The sequence below is a fragment of the Episyrphus balteatus genome, chromosome 2 (assembly GCF_945859705.1).
Source record: "Episyrphus balteatus chromosome 2, idEpiBalt1.1, whole genome shotgun sequence".
In the NCBI taxonomy this organism is placed as follows: Eukaryota; Metazoa; Arthropoda; class Insecta; order Diptera; family Syrphidae; genus Episyrphus; species Episyrphus balteatus.
This window is the reverse complement of record NC_079135.1, coordinates 99,556,792-99,580,769: the sequence shown is the minus strand read 5'-3', so window position 1 is coordinate 99,580,769 and position 23,978 is coordinate 99,556,792. Positions and strand designations below refer to the sequence as shown.

Below are 23,978 nucleotides of genomic sequence, written 5' to 3'. Positions count from 1 at the left end.
AGTTTGTTTTATTTTTACCCAAAAAGTTGTCACTGTCATTTAAATTAGTCAATTTGTTTCCTTTTTTTTTTAAACCTTAAATAGTGTTCACAGTTAAGTATCAAGTAGTGATGGGAACTATCGAATGATTTGAACTATCGAATAGTTCATTCATCCATTCATTCATTTATTCATTCGGCTTAAAACTATCGAATAAAAAAAAACTATTCGAATGAAAAAACTATCCTATAAAAAAACTATTCGAATGAAAAAACTATCGAATGAAAAAACTATTCGAATGAAAAAAGTAACTAAATAAATGAATGAATGAATGATTAAAACTATCGAATGAATGAATATTTTGATATATTGATAGTTTTTATTCGATAGTTTCCATCACTAGTATCAAGGTCTCCATACTCCACTTTATTATATGGGAAATTAATATTTATTATGATTGGAATTTTTTGTGCTGCACTTTGCAGATCTAATTGAAAGGTTTACCAATAGATACAAAAAAAGAACTATCCCTGTAGTATGGATATGGATATGTGGAGGTTTTTGGTCATTTCACACATAAGTTTACAAATTATATTTTTTTGTGCTTAATAGAGGATTCGGTTATGTGAAGAATTTAACACACTGTAAGCTCATAAAAAAATATAATTAATTCTGTTTTTATTGTTGATTGGAAGAATGACATAATTAAAAAAAACTTTGTATATTAAATTTCATGGAAATAATCACGCTGTTAAAATCACAAAAAAAAAATTAAAATATTTAAAAATTTAATGATTTATTGATACATTAAAAAAAAAAAAACATAATTAATGAAGGATCTGTTTTAATAATAATTCATAAAAGTTAATTTAATCAGTTTTTTTTCGCAAATATTTTTTGTTGTTTACATTTTTGTTTTAAAATACAGAACTTTATTTAGTTGATATACTATAAATTTATAGAGTGTAATATTTTTTTTTTCAATTCTATGAATTTCATTAAAACTGAAAAAATGCATACAAAAGCCTTCAATATTTGAACAGTTTGCATTCATCACTTGCCTTTTAAAGGGTTAATGAGGAAAGGTATTGATATACACATGCAGTATTAAGTGGCTTAATAAGCCTTAATTTTGAACCATATACATACATACCTTACCTATGAGTGAAGATATATGTAATTGTTTGAATAATCAAATATTGTTACTCTAAAAAAAATTAACATTTATCAATAAAAAATACATTAAATTAAAAATTCATTAGCAAAAAAATTAATTAAAGGGTACTTCAATGAAAAATTATTTAAATTTAAATAATTTTATTTATTAAAGCATTCTTAGTTATTTTCATCCTCTAATTTGTGGTTCAAAATAATCCCGTTAGAAAACCACAAAAAAACTCTTTTTGCTATTTTCGAAGCAATATTTTGACTAGCAATTTTTTTTTCAATAAAAAAAGTATATTTTTTTTTTTTGGGACCAGAAATTTTAAAGCTTTGCAAATGCAGTTGGGCAAAATTGTTTTCGGTCAAAAATTTAATTTTTAATTGATTGAGAATTTCTCTTATTTTTTTTTTCTCAAAATAATTGTGGGAAGCTGATTTATAAGGAAATAAGAACGGGTGAATACTCAAAAATGTATATCATTACTCAAACTGCAATCTAATTCTCGGAAAGACTAGAATAAATGAAAAGATCTACCTGTAAAAAAAAAAATATATCGAAAAATAATAATTCTTCCAAATTCTGACAAATAAATCTATTATTACATTATTGATGGCACAATAAATTTTATTTTAAATAAAAGAGTTTGTGTTTTAGTTCAACCTGGTCGCCATAATAACGATATATTCGTCTTTTGTGACAAAAAAAAATTTAAAATGATAACTTGGACAGTAAAAAAAATTACATAACCAAAAAATATCCGAGCTATATTATTCAATGAATAAACCAAAAAATGTCCAATCCAAATTTTTCAATGTCAAAACCAAAAACAAACACAAAACTTGGTAATTTCTTTTAAGCTTCGTTACCAAAAGACTTTGAGGTCTTACCGAAAAACTCGTTACAATATTTACAGAAGCTGTTAACCAAGTCTTTTTGAAGATCAAACTTCCCTTAGCTTTCTTCGGTTAAGTTTCTTTAACAGTATTTAAACAACTTATTATAAGTTGTTAAATAATTTTGAAATTCTATAAGCAATTACCATTTACAGATACTGTTGTAACGTATGTAAAAAATAGTGTTCTTTTTACTTCTGTATGAAACTTTATGCCCTTTAGAAATTTGGTATAAAAATTGTATTTTTTAAAAGAATAAAGAATCAAAAGATTCCGTAAAATGATTTATATAAAACACTGTTATTTCAAAAGAAGAGCAAATTAATTATTAAAAAGGTCCTCTTAAAAATATTTTTCTTGTTGGAATAAGCAGATTTCCAGGAGCTAATTTTGTAGAACCTAAAAAACCGTAAACAAGTACACAGAGAAAAATAGACCACATAAAATAGAACAAAAACAATAAGATTTCTCTATGGTTTTCATCCAAGAAGGAAACCTTATTAAAACAATCGGGTTTTCCTTATTGTTTTAAAATCTGCAAAAAAATAAAAAAAACGATGACCAGGCTGGGAATCGAACTGGGGACTTCAAATCATTAGTCGCCCACCTTACCACCTGAACCAACCTGCCATGAAAATATTGATCGCGATTTTTGTTCTAGTGCTAAGTTGCAAAAAAAAATCAACTTTTCAGTCAAATTTTAATAAGATTTTCTCTATAAAAATAATAAGAAATCTCCTTAAAAAAACCTTATTAATCGTTGATTTTAATAAGATTTCCTTATGAAATGTATGGACGGTAAAACAATATGGCAATCTGTTAGTTTTTAGCGGGTCATATTTTTCTCTGTGTAGGTATTTCATTTTATGTAGAAATAAATCTCTATAAAATATGTTTTGTTTATATTTATCTGCACAAAAAATCCTTTCCAATTATGTATTTCATCCTCCCAAAGTCTAAACAATTTTGATACACTGTTAAGAATTTTAAAAAATGTCCTTTTTCTGTCTTATTTACAAAAGCTTTTGAACAACCTATAAACTTCTTTTTTGTTCATTTTGTCAAAATCTGATGAGTTCGATAAAGGAAAATCCTTATTCTCCTAGAACTACCACATACATAAAACTTGTATATCTGAACATACGTTTCAAAATTATGTATAAACAATGAAATAAACTCTTGGGTATGAATTCAATAATCCCATTCTTACCTTCTCATACATATTACCTGCATTCCTATATTTTCATTAAAGATTTGGAAATATGTACATATTTTATTTACAAAACTTTTCTTAATTAGATTTTTTTTTTAACCTTCAAAACAGTCTGCATGACAAATAAATGATTTAATTAAACTCCATTTCAAATTCAAAGTGACATCTCTCTCTACATGTACCAATCTACCTCTATCTTAACAAAAAAAAAAAAATCCTTCTGAGAAATTCAACAATTTCCTAAATAATATTCCTTCTGGGTATACAATTTGTATTCAAATTATGTCATTTATATGCCATATCCTTAAAATTATGTAAATTATAAGAAAACAAAAAAAAAATCGACAGCAACAAAACAAAAGCAAAACAACACAAAAAACATTTCCCCAAACTATATACAATTTTAACGCCACATCACACACCAAAGTCTATGTATGTTTGTTGTGTGTGTAAAAGTTGAAAAACATCTCAGCCAAATAATGAGAGTTGAATTGCATGTAATTTACTTTCAACATCTATTTTCTGTTCAAAATTTTTACTCAAATCACAGAGTTTTACTCTGTTTTGTATTTCGTATATGTTTTTCTATATGTATCCACTTATTAACAACACACTCCTTGTTAAACTTCCTTTCGCTGCTACTGCGAAATATACCCACTAACCAAGAATGAATGAGAAGGGGGGGCAAAATATCCTTCTGCCTTGCAAACAAACAATCTAACAAAAAAAAAAAATTCTTTTACCCCCCTCGCCTCTCAACATACACTCAACCACAAAAACATGTTGTCTTATTTTTGCGCGCCCCATATATTTCCCCCAAAAACCACGTGAAGTACTCCACACTCTCACTCTGACACAGAACCGCACACTGAACTTGGTTAAGGCTTCTGTAGTTCATTAGCGACTTACTGAAGTGCCAACTGAAGGGCGGATTTAGGCCTTTACTTTAATGCTTAACCATTAAAACCCTCTAATGCATATGTATATCGCTTTAACAATTTGTTAGAAAATTCTATCTTTCGACAAACATCACCCACACATACTCCCCCTTATCACCCCCTTCTCTTAGCAAACAAATGCCGAACGAACAAAAAAAAGGATATAACTATCATCCACTGCCACTTCTGTCGCCGCCCGTATATATTTATTAATCCCCAATCTTGATAAAGCCTCCTGTTTGTATTTTCTTTCTTTCATTCTTACTTTCTTTTGTTGTATTTGTGTGACAATTTGCATGAAACTTACATAAACAACTTAGGTCAGAAAGTAATCTTTTAGGAAATCCCTTTTGTGGAACCTTTTTTTTTTTTTTTCTTTTATTTATGTATATCCTTAAAAAATGAATCGTAGAAGAAAAAGAAAGTAACTAAATAGCAAACAAAACAAGGAAGAAAAAAAATCAACACTCTGATCCCTTTTATTTCTCGTGTGTTTAAGAAATGTGAGGAGGTCCTTTTGAAACACACACAAAAAATTGTAAGTAACCCAACTTTTTGTTGTCAAAAATAATCATTATGTCGCAATCTTTTTGATATAAGTATTTTTACTGTTTGTTGTGAGGTTAAAATACAGGGCACTATAAAATACAACAACAAGGATATACTAGCTTCTTCCAATAATTTATACTAAAGCGCATGTCCTGGAAAGACAATATCTACCTTATTTTTCTGTTTGGTTCCGCTAAAATTTTTTTTTTTTTTATTGCCTGCTATTTTTTCTCATCAACTATTCAACTGATAAGAAGCTACCGGAAAATCACGTTAGATGGCGCCACATGTTATTGTTGATGCTGTGTAGATAGAGCATGGTAGAAGCATTGCGTGGTGAATTTTCATCAGATTTTGCGTAGATCCCAGCATCATTCTCTCAAATTTGAAATCAGGATGGATGAAGAGAATTGAATCCTTTCTCTTAAAAAAAGGACTCAGTGTTGTTTTTTTTTTTTTTTTGAACAAAATGAACCTAGGCATCCTATTGTACTTTAAATGATGATAACAAAAATAGAATAATTTTTCGCTTATTCCAAGGATATGGACATGGAATCTCACCACAGCATCAAAATGTAGTAGAATATTTCTCTGATTTTTCTCTTTTACAATTTTTTTTTTTTTAATCTGTTATGTCGTCAGACACACACCAGGAGGACACATCCTAGTTTTTTTTTTTTAGAGAGTCAACATTCCAGATGCTCGTAGCTTTTTTCGGTTAACTTTAAGGGATAAACCCTTGATTTTCATCATTCAGTTCAACTTGTATACGGGCGTCATACGGTCGTGGTTGTTTGCGTAAAAATAATAGAAAATATATCCTTTGGAAAATTTTACCCTGAAAAAATAAAGTTTTTTTTTTAAATATTTTTTTTCGGTATTGTGGTGTTTTGCAAAAAACGAAGGAAAAAAATTAAGGATTTTTTATTATCCTTTTTTTCGGTTTATAATTTTTTCCAGCGGGTTTTTAACAAAACATCGGAATGGCGGTTAAATGATATTCGATGTGATGTGTATTATTTTTTTGATTTAAAAAAAAAAAAAATAAAATGGCAAATGATATCAATCTTGGGTGAAGATTTGAAAAGTGTATGAGAGGTGAAATAACAAAAAAAAAAAAAAAAAAATATCCGAACGTCGTCATCATCCATAAGCGTGTTGTGTGTGTATATCGTCAGAAAGGATGTTTTTGTCAATAATAATTTATTGGAAATTAATTTAATTTTGATTTAAATCAAATCAAATATTTAGTGAATTTGAAAAAGTGCAGTGATTGTGTTCAATAAAATTAAAAAAAAAAAAAATATATATATAAAAAAGGATAACAGTGCAAACAAAAAAAATCACAAAAAAAATATATCTTTTTTATTCATCATCATCGTCATCATTATTATCTCCTCTTGAAAATCGATGTAAGAGGCAAACATTTCTAGGATTCAAGGTGTGTGTGCTATGTTTTTTTTTTTTTTTTACTTCCACATGAATTCTGTATTTTGTACTTTTACTTATTTTTCACAAATCACTGCGAATATAACTGCCTTCAAGATTCTGCTAAAGCTGATAATAGTGATGCTTCAAAAATAAAAAAAATACTATGAAAAGAATTTAAAGAAAATATTATTCTATATAAGAATTTTTTGTTTTCATTTTTTTTTTTTTCATGCATTTGAATAGTTTCCATTTAATGTATTTTTCACTTTCACTCTGTATTCACAAATTTCACACTGAAATCACAAAAAAAAAAAAAAAAATACGAAAAAAAATTCTAATGTGAATCACACAAAAAAATAAATTGGCGCCCGAGCTGAAACGCATTTCGTTGCATTATAATCACAAATAATAAAAAAAAAAATATATTCACAAACCACCAGTTCACCATAATGTCTGTCTTTTTCATATCACTGATGTTTTGTTTATGCAACTTTTTTTTTTAATAGCATCTTTGGAGGGGGTTAAAATAGATTTTGGAAAATTTAATGGGATAGAAGGATTATAAATTAAATTCACTCTCATTAAAGAAGTCTTATTTTGAAATAAATTTTAAAACTTAAATATTAAATAGTTACAGTTTTGGACTTTAAAAATATAGAGCAAAAAAAAAAATATTATAAAAGCCTACAAACGAAAAGAAAGGTTACAAAACTTCACCTTAATCGAAACTGTTTTATTTCAGGTGCTTGGAAGGATTGAAAAGGATAAATAAATAAAAAAATGTTAATAATTATATAAATTTTGTTTTAAAGCTTTTAAATTTAAATATTTCTAACAAAGGAGATAATGTATTTTAGACTCATTTAAAAAAATTCAATTCACCAAACAAGTGATTTTTGTAGAGAATTTATGTTTATGAAGGAATGTATGACCGTCAAGAATTAATTCTTAGAAATATTTGTATTTTCTTTTATTTTATATAATTTTGATAAATTGAAAATTAGAAAGACGGAAAATATCGGCCTATAAATAGGACTCTAGTGTTCAAAAATAAAAACAGAATAACAAAAAAAAAATATTTTGTTTTGTGTAAACAGTGCTTGGCGAAACAAGCCAACAAATGCAATAGCTTAGATTTTTGTAATTGAAATTAATTGAAAATTTTTGATAATAATAATCAAAATTAAAACATTAAAAATATTTTTCAATGCTCAGCTTTTTTAAGCAGTTTTGTTATTGTTATTTTTAGTTGAAATTAAATGTCATTGAAGTTAAAAATATAAACACAGAAATGTTTCGTCGTTTTCAGTATTTGTTAAATTTATTTCGAAACTGTGGGAGAGGAAATGTTAATCATTATTATATTCTAATGAGGGAATTAAATATTTTGTTGAACTGGGGCATTAGTGAGTGATTAGTACAACCTTCAAATTAGAATTTTTCTATATAGCTTATACCTACTGGCTTTTTATGTATTTGTTGGTCACTGTGGCGTATACGTACTTTTTTTATATGTTCGTTTTTTTTTTTTGTAAAACACATTGAAATTAGTTCAATATTTTTATTAAAATGATAAAGAATCATTAATTTTACCTAAAATATTATCTTAAACTTGTTTCATGCAGAAGGTCTTGTCTATAAAATATGACATTCAGATATTTATAGCTACCATCACTTAAAAAAACTATAATGACACTTATAGAGATTTTTATTTTGTTTGCATAATATTCTTCAAAATCTCCTTTATAAAAAAAAAATTAAATTAAAATTAATTATAAAAATAAAATTAAGACTGTGTTGCAAGAACTTGCATATGTTGTATTAAATATTTAAAGTTTTTTTTTTTTGAAAAACAAAAATTCTATCATTTTTTGTAAAGTTATAAAACATTTTTTTTAGCTCTAAGGTTTCAACAAAAACAAAGTTGAACAGAAAAAGTGCAAATATTTTATACAAATTTCTCAACATTTCTCCAATGATTCGGACTCAAAATCAATCTTTTTTTGCCATTCCATATTTCGATAAAAACAATCTCCACACACTTCCACTATAAACCTACATAGATTTAGATTTTGAGCTAATTGAAAATGAATAAAGAAAAAAAAAAAAACTATACATTTTGAACAAAAAAATTACAAAAATATGTGGACTATTTTTCTAATCAAATGTATTCCAAACTCCGAAAATAATTATATTCATTATGTAGGTACTATTTATAGAGCAATTAAATCAGTTTGGAAGCCCGAAGATGGAATGTTAATTCCGAAACGCGTTGCCATAATTTTAAAATTAAGTTGTATTAAAAGACTGAGTTATAATAAAATAACCGTTTAAATATTTAATCTATCATATTTTATTTTATTTATTTATTTCATTCGATTAATAACACAACTGGAGACGAAAATCCAACATCATAATTTCTATTGCTTCTAGGTACTCATAGGATTCAAAATTCTTTATCATAGTATTAAATCTGACTAACAATGTCATTTTCCTACAGAGAAAAAACATTTTGATATTTATTTTTCGTCAACTTACCAACTTTCAATTAATCTTACATTCGCTTAACCAACTATTCTGTAGGATTTGAGAGATAGGGCGGCGCTAGACCATGAGGCGTATGCGAGAGAAAATTTGCGGGGCCCCTAGGAAAATGATTTTGGACTATCATTATGCACGATTCGATCTCACGAACTTGTTCTTAAATTTCAAATTGCTTTAATTTTTAACTTTTTATATAAATAAGATTTGTTAAATGTACGTAGATATCAGAAAAAAATTAATTTGTTCTTCAACGAATTTTTTTTTAATCCATACACAGTATTTCTAAAATGATTAAAATACAAGGAAAAATTAGACAAAAGGTGTTATGCAAATCTTATAAATATAGGAATTAATGACTCAGTGATGTCACAATAAAGGTTATATCATCTTCTTTCAAAAGTAAGAGGTCTGTCGGATCGAAGCTTGGAATTTCACCCTCAAGCCTGTGGGAACCTTAGAAATGAAAATCGCTCTTACCTTTCAAACAGACTGCATGACCTAAGTTCCAATTTCTGACTTGAAAGACCTCTGGTTTTCAAAAGAAGACTTTATTAGCTTTAATTTGAGATTAAATTTGCCTTTTAACTCCATAAGTTCAAAGGGGCGGGCGCAGCGTAATATATGAGACTTTTTCCTGTAGTTTTGCATATACTTTGGGTCGTTGCTAATGAGTCTTATTTTTATTTGATTAAGTAATAATGTTTAACTCATTTAACACCAAAAAACAAGACTTTATGAAACTTTCATCGTTTCTAACCCGGAAAACGTCTGAATTTGAGAAGAAGATGGCATTACCATTAATTTGACACCAATATCGTCTTTAAGCTCTATGAGATGCACTATTCGTTTTACCACGCCAACAGTGCCTAATGCAGAAGGGAAGACCTGTGGACTGTGGTTTTCGTAATTACTAACAGCCCCCTTTCACTTCAAATTTGAAATTTTCTTTACCTTGATGAGTTAAGCGTTTCTGCAGTGGCCGCCCTGCCTAACAAAATCTTGAATGAATTTGAGCAATTTCATTTACCTATTAAGGCGCATTTTTAGAAAAAAAAATCAAAATCGTTAGAAATCGTTATACCTAAACATTTTTCGGAAAAAAAAAACTATTTCAAATTTTGCAGAAATTATTTATCTACATTCCAAATTTTAGAAAAAATTAAATGTAAAATTTTCTAAAATTTGACTATTTTAATAAAAAATAAAAGTCAAACTTTCTTCATCAAAATATAGAAACTATTAAAAACTAACACTTGATTTTTTTTTTCATAAGATCGTAAGTATTTTTTGAATAAAATTTGAGGTAATTCTCTAAAATTGGTATAATATTATATACGTGACGTGAGTTCTTATTTGTCCTACAGACCATTTTTGCCGAAAATGAGTTATGGATGCCATCTTATATTTTCGATCACGCCCTTTCGATTGCTGCAAACAGAATCGTCCTATCTCTTTTAGTTTTCAAGATAAAAAAAAAATTGTCCTATAGACCAAATTTGTTCGATTAATTTGATGCTTATTTGTCCTATATACGTCTTTGTATGCAGTAGGACAAAAACTGGCTTTATAATTATGCAAAATTTGTGCTTAAATGTTCTATATCCAATGAAGTTATATTTTTCACACCAAATAACGTCCCCATATTAAATCCTCTTAAAAAGAGGCGAAAAACTCAAATTTTAAAGTCATTACATTGCCAAGAGTATCGTTGCTTAATGCTAAGGTAACCATCTCTAATTAAAAAAAGAAGGACATCATCCATATCGTCCCGTTTTTTGCGTGAACCACTTATCTACACAAATTTTGTACAGTTATTAAAAGAAATATACATTTTACAAGAATGTGGTTGGTAAGGCTAGTCTCACGTTAGTCTTAAAATTTGAAAATTGACACTTTTCAAACAACCTGTAATATCGCTGAGTGCTATTGCTATATTGACATAAAGCCGGGATTTGTTTCTTTCTTTAAACTATTGTTTTTTAAAATCACTTGTTTATGATTTCTATTAAAAAAAAGAGGCCAAGAAAAAACCAAGGGGCTTTCCCTGCTAGATGCAGGAAGATATATAAAAAAGTTGTGTGACTATTCTAGGTTTGTTTTTATTCATCATCTAGTTGCAAGTTTTTCAATGAAGTTATAATGACTAATGGGAATTGTTTTTGTTGATGTTTGCTTTCCTCTGTTAGATACTACTTATCTATAATTTAATATTTTTTTTTTTAAAGAAATAACTAATAAATACATAAATTATTCACATTTTTGTTTGATCAAAATTGTTGATTTAAAACCGGAAAATTTTGGTGGATTGTGAATCCGTCCGTATTTTGAAACATCAATGTTTCCGCAAAATGTGTTCGAATACGGAGTTTCGAAAAGCGAAAATTAAAAAAATCCACTTAATAAGATTGTCCTTTTTAATCATTTTTCAGGAGATCAACAAATTGGCGGCGGAAAACAAAAATGTTTTACGTCCTTAACAAAGTGTTTAAATTGGTACAAAGTGTGAAAAATCAGTTTATATACATTGCGAGCGTTAGCGAGAAAACAATTTTTTTACAGGAAATAAAGTTTACCCATTCTTAAGCTTTATACAAAAAAATATTTCATTCAATTTTAAATACCTTTACAAAATTGAAAAATAGAAAAAAGAAAAAAAAAAGTTTTTTATCACTGAGATCGTGTAACAAAAAATGTATACATTTCATTAAGTTTTAAATTAAATTTGGAATCTTAAGACCAAAATTTTAGATAATACAAGGTGCTTGGCAAACTAAATATGTGCTCCACTTTAAAAAAAATTGTTCAATTTTCTTTTTCTATCGAGTGGAAACAAGCCAATTTAAATTATTTTTTTTTTTTTTGATTGTTATAAAATATAAATAAAGAAAATAGACATGGTTTTTCGGATTTTATTATTACCGAGACATTTTCATTTGGAGCCCGCGGGGCCCCTCCAAATGCGGGGCCGTGTGCGGGGGCACACTCCGCACAATCCTTCCGCCGCCTCTGCTATAATATGTATTTATCAATTTTAAAATTATGAACTACTTCATTTTGAACATATTTTTTTAAGTAAAAGTTTTTAAATTGAAAACAATAGTACAACATAAAATAGTTGCTAGACTGAATTTTATTTTGGAAGATGCTGGATCTTACCTTCCTGTGTTCTTCATGTAATGCTTAACAATAAACAGAAAAGTAAAATATTAATACAAAAAATTAACACTTAATAGTGCAACCGAATTGTTAAAATTTTATACTTCAAAATAAGTCCAAGTTTTAACTCAAAGGTAAATCTATGAAAGATTTTTTATGTTTTCAAGTGCATCATTTTAATATAACATAAATATAAAATAAATACAATAGAAAAAATAATCAAAAAATATTTTACTCCACAAATATTGATAAATCCTTTTTTTTATCGACACAATAGTTTTTGATAAAAATTATCATTGTTTTATATTTTTTAATAAAAAAAAAAAAACATTACTGAAAACTTAGAGAATATACATTTTTATCTCTACGTTAGTTAGGAATACTGATATTTTATTTATGAATAAAGTCTTAACCGTATTTAACCACACTACTATTAAAACAGAAATTTCTTTAAACATGGTGTAACTAACACAGAAGAAAACATTTCTTAAATCACATATAAGTGATGTCAATATTGAAAATAAACCCTCAGTGAGGCTTTTTCAATATTCTTATAGTTGTTTTTAACATAATATATATAAGTGGTTTCTAAGTGCTAATTATTCTCTGTGTATTTTCTTGAATTCTCTAAATTTTTGTATGAATGCGAAATGTTTTAATATCACTTCGAGTTTATTTAAATCGATTTTGACTAAACCACATTACGGTGGCAGACACAATTAAAAAAAAAAAATTGTCCAAAAAAGGGAACAAAACAGAACAATCTCTGATATTAAAAAAAATTAACTTTCAAAATATCGTTTTACCTCAACCAAAAGTTAAAAATAAATTAAACACATTTATCCCTTAAACAAACATACATCAATTTAAGCCAGATTGTATAACTAGTTTTTCTTTTTATCCGTTTCAATTACCAAAACTCCTATAAATATGTATGTATAAGAACTTGCTTATAGCTATGTTTAAGTCTCTACGAACACATAGAAAAGTGAAAATGATGATAATGATAGATGTCTGTTGAGACCTGACCCGGTCATCACACAAGTAAAATATATATACCTATATATGACAAACGAAAATTGATACAATGCCATAATAACAAAATTACATTATAATATGAGCAAAAAGATTGACAGAATCAAGGGAGTCATTCATGAAAGAGGATATTTTGTTATTATATATAGATACATATATTTTTGTTGTTATATGAGTTTATTTGTCACATATAGGAATTATGTCTATAAGATAAAATATGTGGGCATGTTTGTATTAATTTTTTTGATGAAATTTGTTTGTGTCTAACATGATTGAAACATAATCCCTATAATCATTGTGATTTGATCAATTTTGTTGTTGTTTTTTGGTAATTTTATTTAAAAAAAAGTTCATTTTCACCACACAAGCAAGGAGATTTGTTTTCATAATAAATTATCATTACTCGTAAATACTTCTAAGGAAGAATATCAAAAGGAAGTAACATAATTATCATTTTACAAACAAAGTAACTTTAAGGCTTTGTATGATTTAAGACCTTATTTCATATAACTTTTAACATTTCTCAAATATTCTTATTTAAATTTTGAATATTTAAAAAATGCTGGGAAAATAAGTTGAATATTGTAAACCCAAAAACATGTCATACAGACGTTTCATCCCAAACATTCCTTTTCTTTAATTCTTCTTTATTTTTTCCACCATCTAATAAAAAGACTTAAATTTAAAAACATTTTATTTATTTTTTAAAGAAAACTAACTCTTTTAAAAGATTAAATTGTTTTGATAAAACAAGCTTTTAACTTCCGTTAAAATAAATAACTCACCCAAGAGTGAACACAAAGGCCATTAACCCAGAGTCGGGTCTACTACACTGCATCAGGACGATAGTAAAGATGTTTCCTCAACAAACAAACTCGACTCAACTCTTCAAGACACAACGCAGCTATACACAAAAGTAAAAAAAAAAAAAATGAGAAAACTAAAAACAAATAAACAAATAGAAACAAACTAAGAAAATTGTATTAACAATCCCCGCCCTCTCCCGCACACCGCTAAACCCTCTTATAAAGAAGTGGACACAAATCCTTGTTGGAACTGAAGTGTTATTTCTGTTTTTTTTTCTGCTCCTTTTTTTGCAAAAAAAAAAAACAAATACAACAAAAAAATACATCAACGAAAGCAAAAAAGACAGAAACAACAACAACCTACCAACAGAAAAGCAAAAAAAAAAAAAAAAAAACAAAATAAATCAGCGTACATTTTCTTTTGAGCTAAGCTCAATCACAAGATTGTGTGTGTGCTCAGAATTTCAACCCACTTTTCTTCTTACTAAGATGAAAATAAATAAAATAAAAATGTTAGTTTTTCCTGAAATGAAATAAAAAAACAAAAAAAAGTCCTTGTCGTTGGTTGGTAGCAATGTGCCACTATACCAGTAGCTGACTGTGACTGACAGTTGTGATAAACGAACGTGTTTGTGATTTTCACTGACTGATAAGGATATGTGCAAAATTTCCTCTATCCCAGATGTCCCAGTCATGATGGCTCCTTGCTAGAACGAATGTCCTGAATTGGTTTTATCCATTTCCCTACTTCTCTCCTCGCTTGCCTTGGAATACCATAAATACAAGAAGTATAGACATGTATTTATTTATTTTTTTCATTCTTTCTTATTTGCTTCAGCATCCAACTTAAGTATTGAAATAGAATAAATAATAATATTAAAAAAAAAAAAAAAAAAAAAAAGATGGACGAAGAAGGAGAAGATGGCCGATAAGTACAGATTTAGACATTGATTTTGATGACAACGACACAAGAGATGATGTGCAAAGATATTTTTTCGTTTAGCAAAAATATAGTTTGTCAGATTTGTTGTGTCAATTTAGAAGGAATTTGGTATGTGTCCTTTTTTTTTTTTTTTCTTACATGTATTTATTTTGTTCAAAGGACACACACATACAGTAAATTATCTCATTTTATTTAAGTTGTTGGATATATATTTTTTTTGTGTAAGCTTTTGAGTCAAGTGTGATGTTTAACAAAGTGAGAGACTTGTAATAACAAGCAAATGCTGTTGCCAAAAATAAAATTGTTTTTATTGGAACCTGTCCAAACGGTGTTATAATTCAAGAACTACTGCAGTGAAAGATATAGAAAAAAATCATAGATATACCTACACCTAAGGCGTGGCTGGTGAATATAGGAAACACAAATTTGGCATCGAATCTTGATTGAATATCTGGTCAAAATAAGATTAACATTTTTTTTTTTTTTTTTAACTGAAAAATTTAATTGGAAGCATTACAAACGAACAACTGTTAGCCTTAAGTAATATTATTAAAATTGTAAACTTGCTCAGAAAGTGAGAAAATTTTCACTTTATTGCATTTACAGTGTTAAGAAATTTATAGTCATGCTATTGATTAGTTTAAAAATCTAAATTTATTTTCGGTTGCATTTTACCAAAAACTAAAAAAAAAAAAAGAGTCTTAGAGTGCGCTTAGTAATGAAATTGAAGTTCAGAAAACTTACTTCAATCTGATATATGAAATAGTTTTTTCAATAATTACTATCATGTTCAAATTTGAATCAAAATATTTTATGAATTTTGATTATATCAGAAATCAGACTTCTTTTTATGAAAAGTCAATATAAATTAACATCTCGTTCGCTTAGTAAAAAATGAAATGCGTACTTGAATCGGATAAATTAGGTAACTATTTGAATTGTAAATATTTGGTAAAATTTTTAATATACTTTATTTTTTAATGATAAGTTATAAGAAACATCTAACCAAATTTTTTTTTTGACGCAACCTGTTTAGCCGTTAACGGATTATAGGCGAAAAACATACAAAACACTGTAACGGCAAAATTGTCAATCTAAGGAAAACTATCCAAAATGGTATGAATGGTCTTAAATGTAATAAGAAAAGTTTGGACTTAATTTAATTTTTGAGATTTAATGATTTAAAGATATTGATACTCAAAGTCAAGAGTATGGGTTTTGGTTCGAATGTTCGATTACTGATATTCAGTTAAAAAAAAAAAAGAAATCGTAAAAGAATAAACAAAAAGAAACTTAAAGCTTAATAAATAACATTTTAAATAATAATCTTATCAGAAAAAAATTTTCCACTTTCAACCCTTAAACCCAACGCATCCTGGGAGAGACACTATTACTACCCTGGGGTCCAGGAGACCATAAAAGGTTTTTGATCAAATTTATAAAAAAAAAAAAAAATCAATTTAACAAAAATTATTATTTATTAATAAAATAGCTTAATATGTTTTAAATTATAAAATGTTTTAAACAATTTAGTTCAACCAAATTACCAAAATGATTTTCACAATAACTACACTGGTGTACCCCAAACAGTGGATATCTTTATCTGTACAACTTGGAAATACTATACGTTTATTAGAGAATTCTAAAAGTTATTTTTTGTAAAGTTCAAAAAAAATTATGTTTGCAGTTTGAGTGGACCCCAGGGTCAAAATTTGGAAAGTTTTGGTTTAGGATAATTCCAATAACTGTGCTATTTCACTATTTGAAATAAAATATTTGGTATTGAAATCTTAAAATTAAAAAAAAACATAACTTTTGTATACTTTAATTTTTTCATGATATCGTCTTTGGTTTGTTTTATTTTGTTCTGTTTTTATGGCAAGTAATTTTTCTTTTAATTTTAATTTTTCTTATGTTCTTATGAATTTGTATCACTTTTTTCCCGATTCAAAAATGTTACTAATTTTATATTAGGGGTACTTTTTCGATTTTAGGTCAAAATTTGGGTATGATCGTCATTAAGTGGCCGGAAATCAAAGCAGTGGCAGAATTATCAAATTGATCTTTTGCATAGTCATTAATAGTAGTGCCTACAAGCAGAAACGACAGAGTTTTGTTGAATCATTTAGCCCCGAAGATATTAAAATTTCAAAAAACAGTAAAAATCCATAAATCGATAATTTTAGAAAATGGTTTTTTTTTTTTAATTTCTCTTTTTTTTTAAGCTTAAAAAAAAACTTAGATACAAATTATTATTATTGTACTATTAAAGATTTTTTTGAAAAAAAAAATCATTCAAATTGATCGATTATTTTTCCAGTAAATCGAATTACAATAATTTTTTCTTAATTCAAAAAATTTTTTTTCTTTTTTTTTCTTAAACTTAAAAAAAATTTTAATACATAATATTACACGTATATTACCAAAGATATTGGAAAAAAAAAATTGTATATTTATTTTTACATATTTCGAAAATTTGTACAAAAATGTTTTTGAGTGACTGTAGTTCTCATAAAGTTTGAGTGAAGAACATTATTTCTAATAAGTGCATTAATAAGCAGGTGTTAAAGAGTTCTCTTTGCCCAAAAGATGTAAAAAAAAATATATATCGATAAATATCGATAAATCGCTAGTTAACGATAAATCTATTTTTTATTTCTGAGTCTAAAAATAAATTTTAATTTAAAATATTGTTTTTATTGTTAAAGTATTTTGAAAAAAAAAAAAACAATCATGTGAATCAGTGCATTACTTTTCCAGAAAATTGAATTTGATTTTTTTAAGTAAATCGATAAGATTTTCAACATTATTTTCTCATCTCTATATTGCGTTTGCAAAAAAACGCTCTCATCCAATTGGCTTTCTCATTTTATACCGTATTTGTTATTTCAAGTTCCAACAAAGCACAATACTATCCGGATGTAATTGAAATGATTGAGTGTGAAGAGTTTTTGTGAATATATAGTTCTTATTTTTAAAATATATTTTTGTTTTTCAATAAAATTTATAAGACTGATATGATAGCAGTAGAATATTTATAGTTTTAATTTTAAAATACACTTCAATAAAATATAGGTACATATAAGAACATGTCTTCTTAAAATAAACAGAACTTAACTAAACTTACACTGCCGCTCATCTGAATAGGTTCACATTTTAGTTCATCTTACTTTTAGCCTGTCTTGGTATTTAATGCAATGGCACATCTTTTTTTATATATGTAAAGAGAGAACATCTTTATGCGCTTAGTTTAGGAGAAAAAAAATTGTCTTGGGGCCTACCGTTCTTCTCACACGGTAGCTAGACCAAATCTAGTCAAAAAATCAAGCATATTTTTTGGCTCATCTGAATAGGTTCAAAAGCAAAAAATGTTAATAAATGATGAGTTGCATGGGTCTGTTGGACTCAAAATTGTGTCTGTAAATAAATCTGATTGTGTATAACCTGTAAGGATGAAAACGGGTCGTGAAAAAATCTTTAGGCGCGGAAAAAATGGGGAAAATAAAAGAAGTCTTTGAATCAGCCCGAAACCAACGATGCATTGGGACAAAAACAAACGCAAGTTAAAATTTAGTAAGCAGTTATTTGCGCAATATCCAAGGGTATAGAAACAACATTAAAAGTCGATGCAACTCAGTCACAACATGGGCCGATAGATGTGCAATGATCAGAACAGCATGACTTCGGTCTAAAAATTAAGCTGAAAACCGGTATAAAATGCAGTTTAACGACAGCAAAACGGGTTGTTAGAAGTGGTAAACATTTGAGAAGAACAAATCTTCGCAAAAATGACCACTTTATAAACCACGAAAAGAAACTCGCCGACAATAGTAAAAAAAAAAATATGTCGTGAAAGTCGAATTTGCAACCGGTGATTTTTCAAAGGAAAAAAATGAATTTAGTGGGCATTGAGGGCTGAATTCCTATTTTTATGACCTTCGTAAAGAGAAGCATTATTTTAATGTGTTTAGATAACTGTGAAGGCAGTGTCATTAAGTGCGAAGCTATTTCCTTCTACAAAACTTTCGATCTGCAATTTGTAACACAGTTTTTTTTTACTACTGTCGGCGAGTTTCTTTTCGTGGTTTATAAAGTGGTAATTTTTGCGAAGATTTGTTCTTCTCAAATGTTTACCACTTCTAACAACCCGTTTTGCTGTCGTTAAACTGCATTTTATACCGGTTTTCAGCTTAATTTTTAGACCGAAGTCATGCTGTTCTGATCATTGCACATCTATCGGCCCATGTTGTGACTGAGTTGCATCGACTTTTAATGTTGTTTCTATACCCTTGGATATTGCGCAAATAACTGCTTACTAAATTTTAACTTGCGTTTGTTTTTGTCCCAATGCATCGTTGGTTTCGGGCTGATTCAAAGACTTCTTTTATTTTCCCCATTTTTTCCGCGCCTAAAGATTTTTTCACGACCCGTTTTCATCCTTACAGGTTATACACAATCAGATTTATTTACAGACACAATTTTGAGTCCAACAGACCCATGCAACTCATCATTTATTAACATTTTTTGCTTTTGAACCTATTCAGATGAGCCAAAAAATATGCTTGATTTTTTGACTAGATTTGGTCTAGCTACCGTGTGAGAAGAACGGTAGGCCCCAAGACAATTTTTTTCTCCTAAACTAAGCGCATAAAGATGTTCTCTCTTTACATATATAAAAAAAGATGTGCCATTGCATTAAATACCAAGACAGGCTAAAAGTAAGATGAACTAAAATGTGAACCTATTCAGATGAGCGGCAGTGTAAATTAAACAGATAATTTAACCATTTCTTACAATAACATATTTATATTTTGAAAAAAAAAAAAAACAGTAAAGCAACCGTTTTTAATGAATCGCACGAAATCGGGATAAATTATTCTCTCAATAAATTATCCAAACAAGAATTTTATATTGATAAAATCTAAAGAAATTTATTTTAAGGGTTCACTGTGGCGTATGAGCATTATTTCAAACCATCAAAATTAATAAATTTAAACGTTTAAGTTGAATCAGGTTGAATTTATAATTTTCAATGATTTATTGCTTTTGTATATCTAGGAAAATTAATTTGATTCTCAAATTTAATTACCCTTATTTTATTTTGATAAATTGAACAAGACTAACAACGATTTATTTTGTACGAAAAATAACTTCATATAAAAAGGAGTTATTTATTTTATTATTAAAATGATCCTAAAACAAGAAGGAAAGAATATTCTTTCGGTTGATTTGTAGTATTTTCAACAAAATTTCATGAATGATGTATTCTTTCAAAAATCGATTAACAAAAATTTGTCTACGAAATATTTCCATCGAAACCTATAATTATTTTTTATTTATTGAAAAGCTCTTAAATTTGAATATATTCCAAAAACTGTTGTCTTCTAACTTAACAAAACAACTTAAGACCAATATGTCCCACACACTGCAAAAATAGAAACAAAAAAAAAAAATGTGCCAAGGACTTCAATTTATCGCTATACCTGCTTAAAAAGACCATTACTTTTCTCTGAAGCACGTATGTTGTATATCCATCCATCCAAAAGTTTTTGTCTATAAACTTTTTTCTTTTATATTTTTTGGTACAAAACCTCATTCTTATTCTCTTTGAATGGAAATCAATTATCTAGTTTGCCAGAGTATATATGTATATGTGTGTCTTTCATTGTGTGTGTGTCAACAGAAGATGCTTCAAGCTGTTCTCATTGTTGTCGCATCCCCAAGGACAACTCCAAACAAAAAAAAAAAAAAAACAGAAGAAAAAGAAAATAACATTCACACAATAACATACCACACAACATACACATACACACATACATTGAATAGAAATCTTTCTTCTAAAATTTTGAAATGTGCATTGTTTCTTGGTTATGTCCCCCACAATTCGAATCCTTGTGTTGCCAAAACAATCACAAACTCGTTAAAGCTTTTCTCTATTGCTGCTTCTTGCTGCTACCTTGTTTTTTGGATTTTGACGATTGTTTTCAATTTGCATTTATGCCAGAGGTGTCATTCACGTCTGCAATATTTAAGATTTTATCAAAATTCTAAAGAAGGAGAAAGATACAGTGGAACAGAAAACAAAAACATCAACAAAAACAACAACAACTGAAATCCAATCCATTTGTAAAAACACATAAAATACGATGTCCATTTTTGTATGTGGAATCCTTTATCTTTTCTATATTACCTATTGTCTGATGGAATTATTTCAATCTAATACAAAGCTTTGAAGAACATCATACACACATTCACACACACATTGATATGTCGCATTCATTTTTCAATAGAAAAATGTAAACGAAGAAACAAAAAAAAGGACGTAAGGATATTCATCAATCTACACAGCCTCTTTCTTCATATAGGTAAAAATTGGGGGTAAGGTTCTATACAAGCTTCTGTATGCTTGTTCTGTAACCGTGTAACGTCTGTTGAAAAATTCATTTATATTTTTTTTTCTTTTATTTTTGGGAAAAAAAAAAAATCATTCTCTAAGGGCGTTTTTTAAGATGAGTGAATTGAATTTTCGGTACTACTCTTGGAGGTTTGAATGTGAGTGACATATTACTTGAGAATATGAAAATAATGTCAGTTTAAGTAGACGTTAAGAGTGAGAATAAAGACGTGTTTGTTAGAGCAAAAGTAAAAATAAAAAAATATATTAAAACAAAATATAAATTGTATATGAAAAAGGATGAAAAAATAAAAAATGAATCAAAATACATCAACAAAATTTTCATAAAAGATGTAATGCTAACATATGAGTTGAGTATGAGTGCTATTCTGATAAATGTATGAAAAAGGAGTTTGAGAAGATTGAAAATTATAATACAATTTTTGTAGGTATATGAAAGATTATAATGTAGACTTGTGTATAGTCTGCCTTGGGATGTTAAAATTTTTAACATACTTATAATATTGTATGTTACTTTTATCAAAAGTAAACATCTGTTGCTGAAAGACATCATACAAAATTTAACTTGAATGTCAAACGAGTAAAATAAAAAAAAAAAACATAAAATAATTCCTGGCTTTTTCGTCTATAGGGCACTGTATTCGATTTAAGATAACATCTTAAACAGCAGACTATTAATTGGCTTCCAACTATACTTCATTTGCCACATTACTATCAGTAGTTTAAAAGTTATGATGGAACAGATGAACATACATACTGGTCAAAAACATAATGCATGACGAACGTTTTGGCCTGTGAAATTGACAAAATCCTATGTCAGTATCAGGGTTTTTACAGTTTTTGTATTATTTGTAAAGCAGAAAGAATTAATATATGCGTTTTGAGAAAAATTGTTTTTTTTTTTGGCTCAGTGTATAAAAATTTTAAAGGTAGATAGTATTAAATTTAAAAAAAATTAAAATAAAAACACATTTTTTGATTTTTTTAAAAAATATTATAAAAATTGTTTTTGAAAAATCAATTTTTTGAAAACGGGTGGGTGAAAAATTTTGAAATGTGTAAATTAATTGTTTCTTCAAAATGGCATACCTACCAGTTTTATTTTTCTTTGAAAAATATTAGAAAATTTTTATATATATAAAATATTAATTTATAAAAAACGATTTTTGAAATTTTTTTTCTAAAAATTCTTTTTTATACAAGAAATCAAATAGCATACTTAGTTTTGTGTAAAAGATCATTTAAAATGGTGTTAAGTCAATTTTAAAACCATATTTTATTTTTTTTTTTTACTACTTCTGAAATTCCAAATTAAATCAAATTTTCCGTAATTCTGTTCAATTAAAAGCTTTAACATTAGAGCATCTTTTACCATAAGAGCAAGTACGAGCGACCCCAGTCGTGCATTTTATTTAATTTTTATTATGTTGAAGTTTTAATTTTGAAAAAAAAAATGAAAAAGGTACTTTTAACGTGTATTTTCACATTGCAACTCGTACAAACTATGCGTATGCGTGTATTCAAAACCAATTCGCAAAAATCCTTACACTTTTTCGATTTTTTTTTTTTATAAAAATTTAATAACTTCTTTTTTTTTTCAAACCATAGTAAAAAAACACATTTTTGAATATTTAACAAAAATAAGAACTTAAAAAATAAATAAAGGAGGAATAGAACTTTCATGGTTTTGGTCCCATACTTTCGATGTATTGCATTTGAGGTCCCAAAAATTTTTAATACTGCAAAAAATAACTTAAAAAATAAGGAATAACTTTCAAAATTAAAGTAAAAAAAAAAGAAAGAAAAGATCAGGTTTGTGATTCAATATCTAAAACCCCTATTTTGAATATTTTTACTTGCTTTTGAAGCAAGTTACATAAGAATAATTGTTAAAATAAATCAAGATAACAATTAAACATGACGATGAAAGGACCGAAAAAGTGGGTCTAGCAATTTGCTTTGAATACTAAAGCTTTTATGTAAAAATTCATAAAAAAAATTTTTAATTTATTTATTAAAATTATTTTTAAATTTTTAAAAAAGTTTTTGTTTTTGATCATAAAATTTTTTGGAAACGGGGCAATTAATTTTCTTAATTTTTTTTTTTTTTTGTATGGTTTTGTATTTGTATCACATGCCGTACTATTTTTTGGATTTTTTTTTGACAATTTGTATACAAAAAAATATTTATTTTAAAAATATCTAATAAATTTGCTGTCACTGAAGGAATCGAATTGAACACTTGATTTGTCTGTTTAAAGTATTTAACAGTTTGTTTTTGTTATTTTTTGAATTTTTACTAAATTTCTTAAATTAAAAAATCTTTTATGATTTTTGAACATAAAAACTTTAATATTCTAAGCAAACTTTTCCATATGAACAAGCACATACAAGTCGTATATTTTATTTGAAAGTAGCTTTAAGCAAAAAAAAAAAAACTATCATTAATTTGCAAAAATCCTTTAAAACACAAAATATTCACTGAAAATAAAAAAACGCATATTTATTCATGAAAAAAAAAATAGCATTCTCCATCAGTGTGAAATTAGTTTGCACGAAATTTTAAATAATAAAAAATAACTGAAAATTTTATCTTCATATTTATCAGTATAGTTTTGTGGAAAATTAAATTTCAGGATTTTCAGAATAATAGAAAACAAAATACCCATTTTGGTATTAAATTCTACAGAAAATTTTAATGAATTAAAAAAATTTTTTTTTTTCATCGTTCTACGTGAAAAAATTGAAACAAGGTAGATGAACACAAACAAATAAAGGTATATCCACCAACTGCTAGAAATTTAAAATAATTGAAAAACATAAAGAACAGACAAAAATTCTCCAAGCTGCTTTCAATTCATTTTAATTTTCCTATTTTCGTGTTTTATTTTTGTTTTTACGATTCGTTCGA

General features: G+C 27.2%; 2 protein-coding genes across 3 annotated transcripts in view; both read left to right on the top strand.

Annotated features, from left to right (window-relative positions):
* The window catches only part of LOC129908337 (neurobeachin), a 646,575-nt gene that overhangs the window by 345,669 nt on the left and 276,928 nt on the right, over positions 1–23,978 (top strand). The gene's annotated exons all lie outside the window — the stretch shown is intronic.
* The window catches only part of LOC129908341 (uncharacterized), a 60,053-nt gene continuing 41,713 nt past the window's right edge, over positions 5,639–23,978 (top strand). For both annotated transcript variants that reach the window (XR_008771263.1, XM_055984771.1), the window contains exon 1: positions 5,639–6,178. The gene's annotated coding sequence lies outside the window, so the exon portion shown is untranslated. The remainder of the gene's footprint in view (positions 6,179–23,978) is intronic.